The sequence below is a fragment of the Microtus pennsylvanicus genome, chromosome 8 (genome assembly GCF_037038515.1).
Source record: "Microtus pennsylvanicus isolate mMicPen1 chromosome 8, mMicPen1.hap1, whole genome shotgun sequence".
In the NCBI taxonomy this organism is placed as follows: Eukaryota; Metazoa; Chordata; class Mammalia; order Rodentia; family Cricetidae; genus Microtus; species Microtus pennsylvanicus.
Window position 1 is genome coordinate 32319423 of NC_134586.1, and position 14257 is coordinate 32333679.

At 49.3% G+C, this 14257-nt stretch overlaps 1 protein-coding gene across 3 annotated transcripts in view; it reads left to right on the top strand.

Moving 5' to 3' along the window:
- The first annotated feature begins 4846 nt into the window (after positions 1-4846).
- Vgll4 (vestigial like family member 4) overlaps positions 4847-14257 on the top strand; it is a 114219-nt gene continuing 104808 nt past the window's right edge. The window contains exon 1 of one of the 3 annotated variants that reach the window (XM_075983128.1): positions 4847-5127. The gene's annotated coding sequence lies outside the window, so the exon portion shown is untranslated. Of the gene's footprint in view, positions 5128-5791; positions 5956-14257 lie in introns of those variants that run through there. The other 2 variants (XM_075983130.1, XM_075983129.1) reach the window with 2 other exon arrangements.

The following is a 14257-nucleotide window of genomic DNA, read 5'->3' on the forward strand; positions in this document are numbered from 1 at the left end:
GGGAGGTAACTAAGACACAGGGGTTTGCTAAATACCTTGCTCAAGATTTTAAGACTAGACAGGTGGTGGCCATGCTTGTCTTTAGTCTCGCACTCAGTAGGCAGAGACAGGTGGATTTCTGTGAGTTCGAGGCCAGCCTGGTCTACAGAGTGAGTTCCAGGACAGCCAGGACTGTTATTTAGAGAAACCTTGTCTCAGAAAAACAGAATAAAGAAACAAGAAGATGCTAAGCCTAACAAGAGTGCTGCTATGATTCAAAACCAGGGTTAACATCTACTTAACTTCTCTGTCATGGTCTCTGAAATTGGGACTCATAGTACATTCATAGGAATTTATAATAAGAGCTGCCTGGGGAAGCCTTTCAATTTAGCATTTTAAAGAATTATTTTTGTTTATTTTCTGTGTATTGGTATTTGTCTGTGCATCACACACATACAGTGCCCCAGAACCTGACAGAGGGCATCAGATTCCCTTGGAACAGAGTTGTGAGCCACCATGTGGGTGCTAGGAATGGAACCCCAGGTCCTCTGGAAAAAAAGCCAGTGTCATTAACCACTGAGAAACCTCCTCAGCATCTCAATTTAGCAATTTTTATATTTATCTTTAAAGATTTGATATAGGCAAATACCAGGTCTGGTAGACATAGCTCGAGCTGATTTTAGGTCTAGAACAGGCTGGGCAGTTATAAAATGTGTTTTATTTTATTGTTGTGGTGGGAGGGTTTGTGCATACCAGAACATGTGTGTAGAGGTCAGAGGACAACCCTGTGGAGTTCGTTCTCTCTTTTTGCCTTTCCAGAGCTCCAGAGGCTCAAATTCAGGTCCGCACAGAGACTTTTACCCACTGAGCCATCCCACAGACCCATGTTGAACAATTAAACCTGTCCCAGCTAAATGACCAAAGAACCCAGCTGGCTTCTCATGATGACACCCTGAAGACAGCCAGAGCCCTAAGGTCAAGTTTACACAGGGATGCATAAGATGTTCATAGGGGCCTGAATGGGAACAGGAACCGGAAGAGTTGTCACTGTGGGGCCCACAGTAATAAAAAAATAAACCTAGTCAGGGTGTGGTGGCGTACATCTTCAATCCCGGGATTTGGGAGGCAACATCTCTATGGCAGCCAGAATTACATAGAGAGACCTTGTCTCAAACAACAACAAGAAGAACCTCTTCCCCTCAAAATCAATCAATCAATCAATCAGTCAGTCAGTCAATCAATCCCACAAGTGCTCAGCTTGGGACTCTCTTCACCCTTCTACACAAGAGCACCTGCCATGTCAGATAGACACTGAAGATTATTAACTTGTAAATATGTTTGTAGTTGACAGGTGTGTAAAAGTCGCAAGTGTTTTCTCTTCGTTTTATGCTGTACGTTTTGAGTTACAGGAAAACAAAAATAATACGTCAGGCTGGAGAGATGGGTCACAGTCAGGAGCACTTGCTACTCTCCCAGAGGACCTAGGTTCAGGTCCCACATCCAAAAAGGTGGCTCACAACTGTGTGTAACTTCATTCCCAGGGGATCCAAGGCCTTCTTGCTCTGGTTTTGGTTGCAAACCTTTCTCTGAAGGCATCATATTTGGGAACAGGAAGTTCCCTTTCTGAGCCTCTTTCTTTGTAAAATTCTGTACCTAGAAGCAGGTATTTGTTTGTTTGTTTTTTGTCTTCTCTTTCCTCCCAAGTTAAATGAAGATGTTGGGGAACCCCTCTGCTGAGGTCCCACATGACTTCTCTCCCCACACTTCTCTCTTATGTCATTTATATTTTATGAGACAGCGAGCCTCTAACTGACTTACCTGACGTACCTGAGGATGACCTTGAACTCCTGGTGTTCCAGCCTCCGTTCCACAAGTCCTCAAATCCTGAGAGAACAGGAGATAGGGAGGGCATAGAGAGACAAGAAAACGCCTTGTGGCACAGGGGAGAAACGCAGAGCTGGTTCACACAGTGTCCTCAGGTCCTGTGTGTGCTCTTATTCCTTTCATTTAATTAAACATGTTTCTTTATACCGGGCGGTGGTGGTGCACACCTTTAATCCCAGCACTCAGGAGGCAGAAGTAGGCAGATCTTTGTGCGTTCCAGACCAGCCTGGTCTACAGAGTGAGTTCTAGGACAGCCAGGGCTACACAGAGAAACCTGTCTCCAAAAACCAAATCAAAACAACAATAAAAATTCCCACTCTGACTAGTTCTTGTTGATAAGGGTGGGTCTTGCTGTGTTCTAGGCTGGCATTTAACTCTCACTTCAACCAGCTTCCTTGCTTCCTGAATAGCTCAGACTACATGTGTCTAGCACCACACTCAGCCCCTAACTTAAAAAGAAGTTTATATCCTCCTAAAATTGCTTTTCATTTCGCTTTTAGCATCGCATATAAGTTACATGGCCACAGTCCGAGTTTGCCACTTAGAACCTGGATCCATGCAGAGTGTTGCCCTGTCAGGCTGATGTACTGACCACAGGATGCTAGTTTTGGTTCTAATTCGGTTCTTTGCAGCACCCCCTACCCTGTGTTTTCCACTCAGTTGTTTACACCAGCACAGTAAAAACAGCCAGACTTCATGTGGCATTTGGCCGTTGCCAGAGTTAAGTTCGCTCCTGCTGATGTAAGGCAAGGAGTGAGATTAAGCCCTGCCAAGGTCAAAGACTGGTCACATCCATGAGAAAAGCCTTCGGTCCCCATGATTTATCTACAGAGCAAGGCTCAGTCTAGCCAGTGATGGAAATTAAAGAGGCAGTTTTAGACCTCTGCACCAACCTCAAACGAAAATCACTTAGCAGCCAACAAGTGCCAAAGCTGTCGTGAAGATGGAATGAGATAATGATCTGTGGGGTCGCTTTGTCACCCAGAGGCTGGGGTTGAAAATGTACCATTGTGCTGCGTGTTATTCTTGCTCATGGGTTCCCTCTGAGCAAGTTCCTCACCTAGCCCTGGACGATTAAGTTCTGTGTATTTGTAAAGTGCCAAGCAGCTATGAGTTCCAGTCAAAAGTGGGGAGATGGAACTTGGCTGTACCCCTAGGCCTCTTCCTTAGTCCCTCAAGCCAGAGCACTTCATGAAATAGGGCTGAGCTGGCATTCAAATCCAATCTCTCCTCCCTTTTTGCCACCTTCTTGGTGTTTCTCCAAACTGTCCCTTGTCTGTCCTCATTCTCTATTTGTGTGTTTTGCACACTTTCTTTATCCACTCTTAAGACTTGATAAACTAAAATAGAGTCTAAGTTTGAAGACATCATTGGGAGGCTGGAGAGATGTCTCAGAGAGTAAGGATGCTTGCAATCAAGTCTGAGACCTAAATAACTATCCTGAAACCCACATGGTCAAAGGAGAGAACCAGCTCTTGTGGGCTGTCTTCTGATCTCCACATTCAGGTGCATGAGTGTGCGTGTGCGCGCGCGCGCGCGCGCACATACCATCAGAAAGTTTGAGAGCCTTCCTAGCACTGATCCATGATTTTCTTCAAGGTTTAGTTTTATTTTTAAATTATATGTACATGTGGGTATATGCACATGTGAGTGCTGGTGCCTGCAGAGTCCAGAAGAGAACTCCAGGTATCCTGGAGCTGGAGTTGCAGACAGTTGTGAGCCCCTGATTTGGGATGCTGGGAATAAAAGTGCAATCCTCTGGAAGGCCAGATAATCCCTTTAACTGTTGAGCCATCTCTTTAACCTCTTGTTGGGATTCTGATCCATGAATTTTAAAGGAGGAACTGGGAAACCTCAGGGTGGCCACACTTGGATCTTCTCATCTGGTGCCTGTGTGTCTTACAGTTGGCCACAAGCCCCCAGGGAACCTGTTTGCAAAATCAACTGACCCTACCTCTATTGTTATTCATCGGGATGACATTCTGGGGATGCCATCTGACTGGAAAAACAGAAGGGGAAAACGTTTTTTTTCTTTCCAATGCTGAAGTAACCTACTAATTTGTTGTTGTTTTTGTTTCTTGAGACAGGGTTTCTCTGGCTGTCCTGAAACTCACTCTGTAGACCAGGCTGGCCTTGAACTCACTGAGATCTGCCTGCCTCTGCCTCCCGAGTGCTGGGGTTAAAGGCGTGCACCACCACCATCCGAGTCTACTGATTATTTTATGGCATCTTGGAGCGCTCTCCCAAGGAAAGCCCTTGTAGTCTGGGTTTGTCATTGTCTAGTCCGGTTTCTGTGCTGTGATAAATACCTGACAAAAAGCATCACCAGGAGCAAAGGGTTCATTTTAGCTTACAGCTTGTTAGGAAGTCAGAGATGCCATGGAGGAATGCTGCTTACTGGCTTGCTCCCCAAGGCTTGGACCACCTGCCCAGGGTGTCTCCACCCACAGTGGGCTGGGCCCTCCCACGTCAATCACTAATTAAGAAAATGCCTCCACAGGCTTGCCCCCAGGCTGTAAAATGGAGGCATTTTCTCAATTAAAGTTCCTTTCTCTCAAAGGACTCTCGCTTGTGTCAAGTGAACAAAAAACAAAAACAGAAAAAACTAACCAAGACTGTGGTGTGGTGTTTATGTGTTGGAGTGTGTGTGTGTGGGGGGCCACCTTTCTAGAGACAAAGGTTCAAGGACAGCCAGAAGGCATGCAGGTGGAGCTGTGGTAAAACCAGCCAGAAGTCCAGCCTCTGCCTGTTTTAAGAAGTTAGCGTCCGGTTATGCTAAGCAAATGTTTTCCTTAATTGTGGCAGTATGAGGAAAACAATGGAGGGCCCAGGGCTGCCGGGCCGGGGGCGTGTCCACTTCCCCCACCCCAGAGAATGACTGCTAAAAATTAAAGCCAGGTTTGGCCTTCGCCGGGTCACGTGCCCTCGCTAGAACCTGCACCAATAGGACGCGTTTCCCTCCTCCTCCGCCCCTGCCCGTCCCACTGCAGAGCTGGCTGGTGGCAGCACGAGTTTGCCCAGCGCAGCAAAGTGCAGCGCGCGCCCCGAGCGCCCTTTCCGCGGCTCTGATTTTCTTGCGTTTCCTCTTCCTAGCTTGTAGGTGGGGAGGCCGCGCGTGAGTGTGGACGCGTGTGCGCGCGTGGAGTGCTGGAATGGGAGGGAACCCAGCCGGCTCGGAGTGTTTTGATCCGAGGCTGCCCTTTTGATTCTGTGGCACCCCGAGTTCCCACCTCCCAAGCCTGCGCGACCGCTCTGTGCCTTCAGGTACGTGTAGCTGTGGGATTGTCGCGTCCCGGTGGCTTTGGCCTGGGGTTTGGTAACCAGAGGGTGAGGATGCGAGTGGCGCCCCACGGAGCTACCGCCGCGTGGGTGTGAACGTAGAGCTTAGACTCCTGGGCGCCTACCGCCCCGCCGGCCCTCGGGCTGCAGCCTCCGGGTCCGTGTGGGGTCCCCAAAGGTGGCCCCGGTGCCCCGCGTGGCCGACTGAACGGGCAGGTTACGGGGAGACGGGCACGGAGCGTGGCGGGACGGTGGGGCGGAAGCCTGCTGGGAGCGCTTGGGGATGCGCGTGGCTGGTGGCGGCTGGCACCTGGACACGCACCGGAGTGCCCGCGGGTGTTCACGCGTGTGCCGGAAAGGTGCGTTCGTGGGGCTCGGGGGCGTGGCGCGTGAGAGGGATGCTGAGGAACGCCACGTCCGTGTACCCTGCCCCGCAGAAGCAGCTCGGGGGAGCATCGCAACCCCAGCGATGTTCGGGGCCGGAGCTCTGGATTTCGAGCGCGCGGCGCCGGAGGGTACGCGCCGCTCGTGGCCGTGCAGCGCGGCCCCGCGGGCTCACCTGGGCGCGGCCCCACCTGCCCGGCCCGAGGGGCGTGTCCGGGGCGTGCGTAGGGCGTGGCTATGCCGGCCAGGAGGAGACCCGGCGCGGGCGGGCTGCGCCTCATTCCAGGGATTCCTCGCGCTCCCGAGCCTGCGCGTGTTGGAGAAGCCGGCGGAGAGGAGCGCGTTCCCGAGTTCGCGCGCCCCTGAGCGTGCCCCGCCTCCGTCCTCTGCGCCCCCGGCGGGGCCCGGCCAGCCCAAGGCGGGCAAGCGGTGAGTGCGGGGTACCCTGGCCCGGGTCCGGCGACCTTAAGAGACCGGGACCCGAGGCGGATCGACAGCAGCTGCTCGTGCTCACGGGCCGGTCAAGCTCCGGCTCACCCGGGTCCCGGGCGCGCGCACAGGCCCCGAAGCTAGGCACCGGCTGGGTCCCGGCCGCGACGCTTCTAGGCTGCGGGACGCGGCTGTTTCTTCGCACTTCCTGCCCCCTGCTCAAAACGGGGCTGAGCGCCCTTCAAGCACCGCGTGAGGCCTCCCCGGAAAGCTCCGGTCTTTGCCTTTTTTTGGGTTTTGTTTTGCTTTGCTCTAGAGTCTCGAATTCATCACACGGAGACATAGAGCCTTAGGCGAGGATGACAGGACTTGTTGGGGCGGCCTCGTCGTTAGCGCTTTCCTGGCTTTGCGTTCGTCGGTTTCCACGAGATGATTAAAAAGTCGGTTTCACTTTGATCGTTGGTCCCGTTTGTCTGTTCCTTGTGTTTCCTCCTTTAGTTAATAAGAACCAGCAGCCTGGTGTGGGGGAGGTGGGCGGTCTTGGAGTGTGGAGTGTTTATCAGAACCCTCTTTTTAATTTTTTTTTTTCTTCCTTGAGACAGGATTTCTCTTTGTAGTTCTGGCTGGTCTGGAACTCCCCTTGTGGACCAGGCTGGCCTCAAACCCAAAGAGATCCACCTGCCTCTGCCTGTCGAGTGCTGGGACTAAAGGCATGAGCCACCAGGTTCTTCAGAGCCCTCAATTTGGAAGATACTACCTCCCTGGATTGGAGTTTTGACCCTCCCCCAAACCCAAGAAAGTAGGCGCCTTTTTTTTTTCTTCTGGGAACAAGGTCAAGAAACAATATAGGTCCATTTGCTGTTTAGGATTTGAAGGTCAGTTTTGCATACCATTCTGGCGTGCCTAACGTGACCTCCTCTTCAGTCTCTGTGGTCATTGTTCCCTACAGCGGCTAATTAGGAGTCAAGGCCAACAGAGTGGGCTGTAGGAGACCTCAGGGGTGGGTGGTGCAGAGTCTGAGCTGGTGGTTGTCTTCTAGCAAGATCTTGTTTCTCTAAATGATGGATTTATGGGTACTTTACTCCGAAGATTCTTAGACCCAGGATAGTTTGTAAGGCCCCTCCCCTCTGGCGGGAGGCGGAGTTCTTGATACAGTTACATCATTTTATTTTTATTTATTCATTTGTTTGTTTGATTGGTTAGTTTTTTGAGACAGTGTTTCTCTGTGTAGCCCTGGCTGACCAGGAACTTGCTCTGTAGACCAGGCTGGCCTCAAATTCAGAGAGCCTCCTGCCTCTGCTCCGGAGTGCTGGGACAAAAGGTGTGTGTACCGCCATTCCCTGCATGCTTTGTGTTTTAACTCTAGCAAAAGTTTCCTTTTGAAACCATTTGCCTTGCTACCTGTGAGTGTTTAACACTTCTGGGCTGTCTGCCTTTGCTTTAGATGTGGAAGGTAGAATGTGAACTAGTTTTTGTATTAACTAAAACCCAGTACAATTAAGAAGATAATTTTGCTGTAAAGAACCATATCTGCATTCCAAACTGAATGTCATAGTGAAAACAGCTTCAGCTCATTGTTTCTGGAGGCGAGTTCGAGTCCTGCCCACTGATTCTGTCCCAGATAAACCTAAATATCCCAGATGGTATCTAACATTCTCTTTTTTTAATTAACATTTAAAATTTTTATTTTATATGTTTGGGTGTTTCCTCTGCACATATGTCTGTGTACTACATGCCTGCAGTGCTGAGGAGGCCTGAAGACCTGGCTTCATAGCTGGGGTTACAGATGTTTGTGAGCCACCACGTGGGTGCTAGGGACTGAATCAAGTCCTCTGCAAGAGCAGTCATTGTAACCGCAGAGTCCTCTCTCCAGGACATCTTATTTTCTTCTGTGAGAGACTGACACTATTCTCGTACACTGCAGAGTTTCCAGAATCCAGGTGAACAATGTCCTTGGAGCAGATCTGGAGTCAGGATTGGGAAAGTCTCTGAAGAGATGTAAACGTTTCATAAACGTGGCTCATGATGCTGGTTCTCCAGCTGACTTTGCAGTGACTTGAAGATTTCAACACTTTTTGCAGACATATTTCTGAGAGTGAAACTTTCACCTTTAACTATTCTGTAATGGAAAGTTCCAGTCCCTCTGGAGTCAGCCTTGTTACCCACCTCGGCGACTGCCCAGACAGCCCCACAGCAACGTCTTTGTGTCTCCTAAGGTTGTGTGGTCTGCAGCTAACCCGAACAACCTTTAAAAAAGATAAAACAGGAGGCGAGTAACAATAATCAAAGCTGTCTCGTGGGGGCTGGGGATGGCCAGGTGGGTGAAGTCTTCAGTGAAAAAGTATGAGGATCTGAGTTCAGATCCCCAGTACCCATTTAAAAGCTGGGCATAGGGGCTTGAGAGATGGCTTGGGGACAGTTCTCCACACCCACGTGGCAGCTCTCACCCATACACAACTCCAGTTCTAAATGATCAGATGTCCTCTTAGCTTCTGAGGGTCTAGCCAAAAGACTGGGTTCTATATTCACGGAGAGACTCTGTCTCCAAAACAGATTCAGTTAGGAGACAGTGAGATATGCAAATGTGAAAAGTTTTCTTGGACCTTTGAATGCAATTTTATAAAATACTGTCAGTTAAAAGTTCTGATAACAAAAGGCAAACACCTGGGAAATGTAAAGGAATTGAGACCCTGGTGATTTTTTTTTTTTTATTGCCTGAGATAAGGTGTTGGAGATAGGAGCTTTCCGAAGCTTGGTGTAGTAGCGCACACCTGTAATTCCAGCATGTGTAAGAGAATTGTCCTCTGGGCTGCGTGTCCAATTCTAGGCGACCTGGGTAAAGGAGACCTGTCTTAAAAAAATCAAACAAAAAGCCACCTCCAATGGGACATGTTAGCCAAGGGTCGTTCATGGTTGTAAGGGGGGAATGTTCCTCGAGTTAATACAGACTACGGTTGGAGTCTGATAGAAGACTGGGTGAGTTCAGAGGAATGGTGCCAGCTGGTTGGCAGGGGTTTGTCCACCTAAAGAACAAATAGCAATGACAAGAACTTGGGCAGGGTTGCCAGGTCTGGAAGGCACATACTGACTGCCAAGACAGGAAAGCAAGGAAGTGTTGACACTGGGGTAGGAAGCGGAAATCTATGTGGGCTATAGTTTAATGGTTCTTTGGCAAAGGAGGAAAACCTTTCAGAACTCCTTTGTGTGCCTCACGCCTCCTGTCTGCTAATGAGATATATGTTGCCATTATTCCCACTTATACCATGGCCCCACCTGCCGCAGTTTGTGACCTTTCGAAGCAGAGCTTGCACTGTTGAAGGTGGAGGTTGGGCAGGTTTGGGTCTCTCCACGCACACGTCTAAAGGAGGTTCAACAGGGCGATGCTCAGGCTTGTTCCGGTGCTCACACCGTGTGTGAGCATGCCGTGCTTTGGTGTGTGTTGGGGGAGCAGCTGCTGTAAGTACTGTGTTTTCTGTTTTCCTGCTTTTTGTGGGTGACTTGTTTCAAACAGCCTCCAAGCGTGATGGTGAAAATGCTTCAGGTCCTTCTGCTAGGAAGACTGTGATGTGCTTCGTGTAGAAAATGTGTACTGGAAGGAAGACGAGATTTCGGGGTGCCTGGGAGAGCAGCGAGCTGTCAATTCCACGGTAATGAATCCATAGGTATTCAATAAGAAGTGTTTAAACAAAAATACACCTGAAACAAAGCTCTGTATTGGTCAGTCAGCAAAATGTGTTGAGAGGCTGAAAGGATCCACACTGAATATTTATGGAGCTTGTATGTGTGGTGTGCTTATCTGTATGTGTATCACACGTGTGCAGGGCCCACTGAGGCTAGAAGAAGGTGCTAGAATCTGTGGAACTAGAGTTATAAAGCATGTGAGCCATCATGTGGGTGCAGTGAACTGACCCAAGTTCTCTGAGAGCATGGAGTCCTCTTCACTGCTGAGGCATCTCTCCAGTTCCCCGTTCATGATGGTTTTACAGAACTTAATTATAGTGAGTTAAGAGAACTAACTGCAGTTACTAATGGCCGTGACCAGTGGGCCTAACGATACAGTAGATCCCCATTGAGAAGACTTGCCTAGGACCCTGGCATGGTGGCACATGCATGAAATTTCATCACTCGGGAGGCAGAGGCAGGTGAATCTCTGTGAGTTCAAAGCCACCTGGTCTACAGAGCTACTTCCAGGACAGTCAGGGTTGTTACGCCGAGAAACCCTGTCTTGGAAAAAAAAAAACCCAAAACAGAAAAGACTTATCTAGGTTTTGACAAGCTGGGAGTTAAGGGCAGAAGAGGGCGTGGGATCCCCTGGAGCTGGAGTTACAGGTGATCGTGAGTCACAGAGTTCACTTTTATGTGGGATGACAACAGCGGTGAGGAATGCTGAGAATTGGTAATCGGTTAAAGTCAAGCCTTAAGCTGTCAGACACAGTAGGTCAGTGTGTGCCTATCACAGGCTCACTCTCCACGGGTTCTCTGAGAGGAATGAATGAACTTCAACCAGCAGAAAGAACGTAGGCCGCACAGACAGCCTTGACAAGGGTCACATAGTGTGCTGGGAGTCTCAGGTGGCTCACGGTCTACTTCCTAAGTCTATGCATTGCACCGTGGAGGCCGAGAACGAGTGTGGCTCAGTGCAGAGTGGTTCCCTAATGTGCTCAAGGCCCCTGGACTCAATTCCCAACTGTGAAAAAGCAACGATTTTCCTGGTGTAATGGCGTTGTAGTGACTGAGGTTGCTAGACACTGCGTGGTAGCACTGTCTGTCAGCTGGGTTGTCAAAGCCAATGAAAAGTCACCCCTCCCTTTCTGTGGGACTGAGGAAGGCTGCAGAGCCTTGGGCCACTGTAGCATGAGGAAATATTAACACAGTTAAGAGGTACATTCCTTGAGGATTCTCTTTTGTTCCGTTCTAGCCCACTGTGGTCTTCCCTAGCTGGCAATGGGAGGGAGAATCAAACATGGGTAGAGATGAAATGGCAGGTGCCTGCCACCTCTCTCTGAAATCCAGGGTGTCCAATTCAGAGAGCTGGAGGATGAATCATTCTAGAGAAGACTTGTTCCCTGCAGAGGTGTCTGTCACAGGAGGGGCCTCAAGCCCTTGCAGGTAGGGGACACACCTGGAGCAGCTGGGCCACATTCTAGGACCATCAGGGCCATAGAAAACAGTATTGGCTTTTACTGTGCAGCTTATTGTGGAGGCTGACAGCTACCCGAAGATCCCTAATTAGGGTTTTAAGTATGCACATATGTTTTCAATTCATAGAGCATGTAGGGATATTACCTGTATTTCAGGCATCTGCCCTGATGGATTTTCAGGCATGATGGTGTACAGACATAAGAAGGTGAGTGTAAGTCAAAGCTGGTTGAGTCCTTGACATCCCTGGTGCTTCAGAGGCTAGCCATGTGGGTCAGTCGCTCATTCTTGAGCATGCCCAGGGAGGGAAAGCTGGGGTATCAGAGACTCTACTGTGGATGTTCTTTAGTGGCCCACCTGAGGAGAGAACAATTTTTTTTTGTTTGTGAGCTTATTCTTTAACGACTGAGCCATCTCTCCAGCCCAAGAGCGATTTTTAATAGACCGTAATTCCACTTTTGGGGAGGTGGAGACAGGAAGATATTTGGCCAGCCAGTTTAGCCAAATCAACAAGGTCCAGGTTCAGTGGCAAACTCTGTTTCAAAAGCTAGGGTACAGAGTGATACCTGGTGGGGAACCTGGTGCCGACCTCTGCCCTCTGCATCGCATGTGCATGCTCATGTGTACACACATGGTCACCACACAACACACACATATTTTTAAAAAGTAGTAAATGCAGGAAGTGGGGTGGATGAGGAGAGATCGGCTCATCGGTGCCAAGTTACAGAGGGGAAGACATTCTGGTGTCCCGAAGGCTGAGATCAAAGGCGAGTGCGACCATGCCTGGCATCATTGTCTTTAAGGATTGTATTAGTTCCTGTCCTGTTGCTGTCACATTGGCTTATAGGGTCAGGATAGAGACTCCTGCAGGGTAGGCATGGTGTGGTGGGAGCTGGAGGCTGACTGATCACATTTTATCTGGAAACAGGAAGCAATGAGAACAGTGAGGTAAGGCTACAGACCGTCAAGGCCATCCCACAGTGATCTTCCCCCAAACAGTACTACAACCATGGGCTAAGTGTTCAAATACAGGAGCCTATTGGAACATGTGTGTGTGTACGTGTGTGTGTGTACACGCGCACATATTTTAAAATTTACTTTTATGTTCAATTGGTGTTTTTTGCCTGCATGTATGTCTGTGGGAGGGTGTCAGAAACGTTGGAAGTGGAGTTTTAGACAAGTGTGAGCTTCCATATAGGTGCTGGGAATTGAACCTGTGTCCTCTGGAAGAGCAACCAGTGCTCTTAATCACTAAACCATCTCTCCAGTCTCTCTGCATGCACATTTCTTGTTCAGACCAGCAGAGGGACAGGGGACCTAGGGCAAAGGTAAGTGGCTGGCCATCCCGTTGGCTTCAGATGTCCACAGTAGCAAAGCCTAGCACACACTGGCCTTTCTGTGGATAAGTTGGTTTCTGATCCTAGTGCCCTGCCTGTATTAACAGATGGTGCGACATGAGGAGGAGAAGGAAAAAAAGGAACACAAATGGAACATATCTTTTGCACAAAAACAGAGAGGGGTGGTCTGAGATGCTGTGAATAGATAGGGAGGATGTTTATTACAAGAGGCTGGGTCCTCATGGAGTTGTGGTTGTCTGTGGTTTCTAGATTTTGGTGACAGTTTGGACCATGTCTTAGGGTTTCTATTGCTGTGATCACCATGACATCCTTTAACCCCAGCCCTCAGGAGGCAGAGGCAGGTGGATCTCTGTGAGTTCAAGGCCAGCCTGGTCTACAAAGTGAGCTCCAGGATAGCCAGGGCTATACAGAGAAACCTTGTCTTGAAACCAACAAACTAACTAACTAACTAACTAACTAACTAACTAACTAACTAACTAACTAACTAACCAACCAACAAAAAAGAAACACCATGACCAAAAAGCAAGTTGGGGAGGAAAGGGATTATTTGGCTTACACTTGTACATTGCTGTTCATCACCAAAGGAAGTCAGGACAGGGACTCAAACAGAATAGGAACCTGGACGCAGGGCTGATGTAGAGGTCATGGAGGGAGTGCTGATAACTGGGTTGCTCAGCCTGCTTTCTTATAGAAGCCAGGACCACCAGCCCAGGGATGGCACTACTCACTATGGGCCGTGGGCCCTCCCCCGTTGATCACTAATTGAGAAAATGATGTACAGCTGGATCTAATGGAGACATTTCCTCAACTGTGGCTCCTTCCCCTCTGATGACTCTAGCTTGTGTCTAGCTGATAAAATCAGCCAGTACAGCCTAACTCTTTATTTCAGCTTCCTAGCTAACCAGTGTGGTCTGCTGTGGGTATAAGCTGCTCCCAGACGACGGGGAGCCCACCGTTTGTTTTCTGTGCTGTTACAGTCTGCTACTGGATAGAAAGAGATGAGGACCAGTGAAGTCCTCTAAGCTCTGGATGGCCAAGAAGGTCACTGTCCTGACAATACTCACACTCTGGTTTGTGCTGTTGCCTCTTATTGGAGGAGGGTGAGTTCCCCCCAGGGGAATGGTTTGGACTGCTGATGGAACAGGGCCTGCAGGAGTTTGGGGGTACTTAACCACGTGCAGCTGGAAGTTGGGGAAACCATCAAGTACCCTGGGACAGTCTAACACGTGGCCAAGTGACAGAGTGGGAGGAACTTCCAGGCAGCCTGACTGACTTCTGCTGTCTCCCACTGGAGCCTCCAGTGCCCATGCTGGCTAAGGAAGGCTGTTCCAGGCTGGCGAACTCTCCGTGGAAGGTAGATGTAGTCTCTAGTGCTCCTTGGGTAGAGCCCGGCAGCTCTGTGCCTTCCACCATGCAATTCTCCTGGAAAACTTGCATGACACACGCCTTAAATTCTTTTCCTTCCTTTGGGAGAAATTAAATCACATATCTGTCATAATTTTCTTCTGTCCCCTTGTGGGCTGAAAGGACACAGATACTTATTTATTTTGGTGTAGAAGGGCAAAATGGCTTTCAGGATTGCAGTTAGACATCATGGGTAGCGTTGGGTGCTCCCAAGTTTTAATAAAGAGCTTCGGAGTTGGAGACCTCTTTCCTCACAGGAAGCTGACTGGGGACGAGAGAACTTTAGGAAAGGAATGGGACTGGCAGAGAAAATATATGAGCAGTCTCTCTCAGTCTCTCTCTCTCTCTCTCTCTCTCTCTCTCTCTCTCTCTCGCTGCCCATACATGAGGTATGCTTGCAT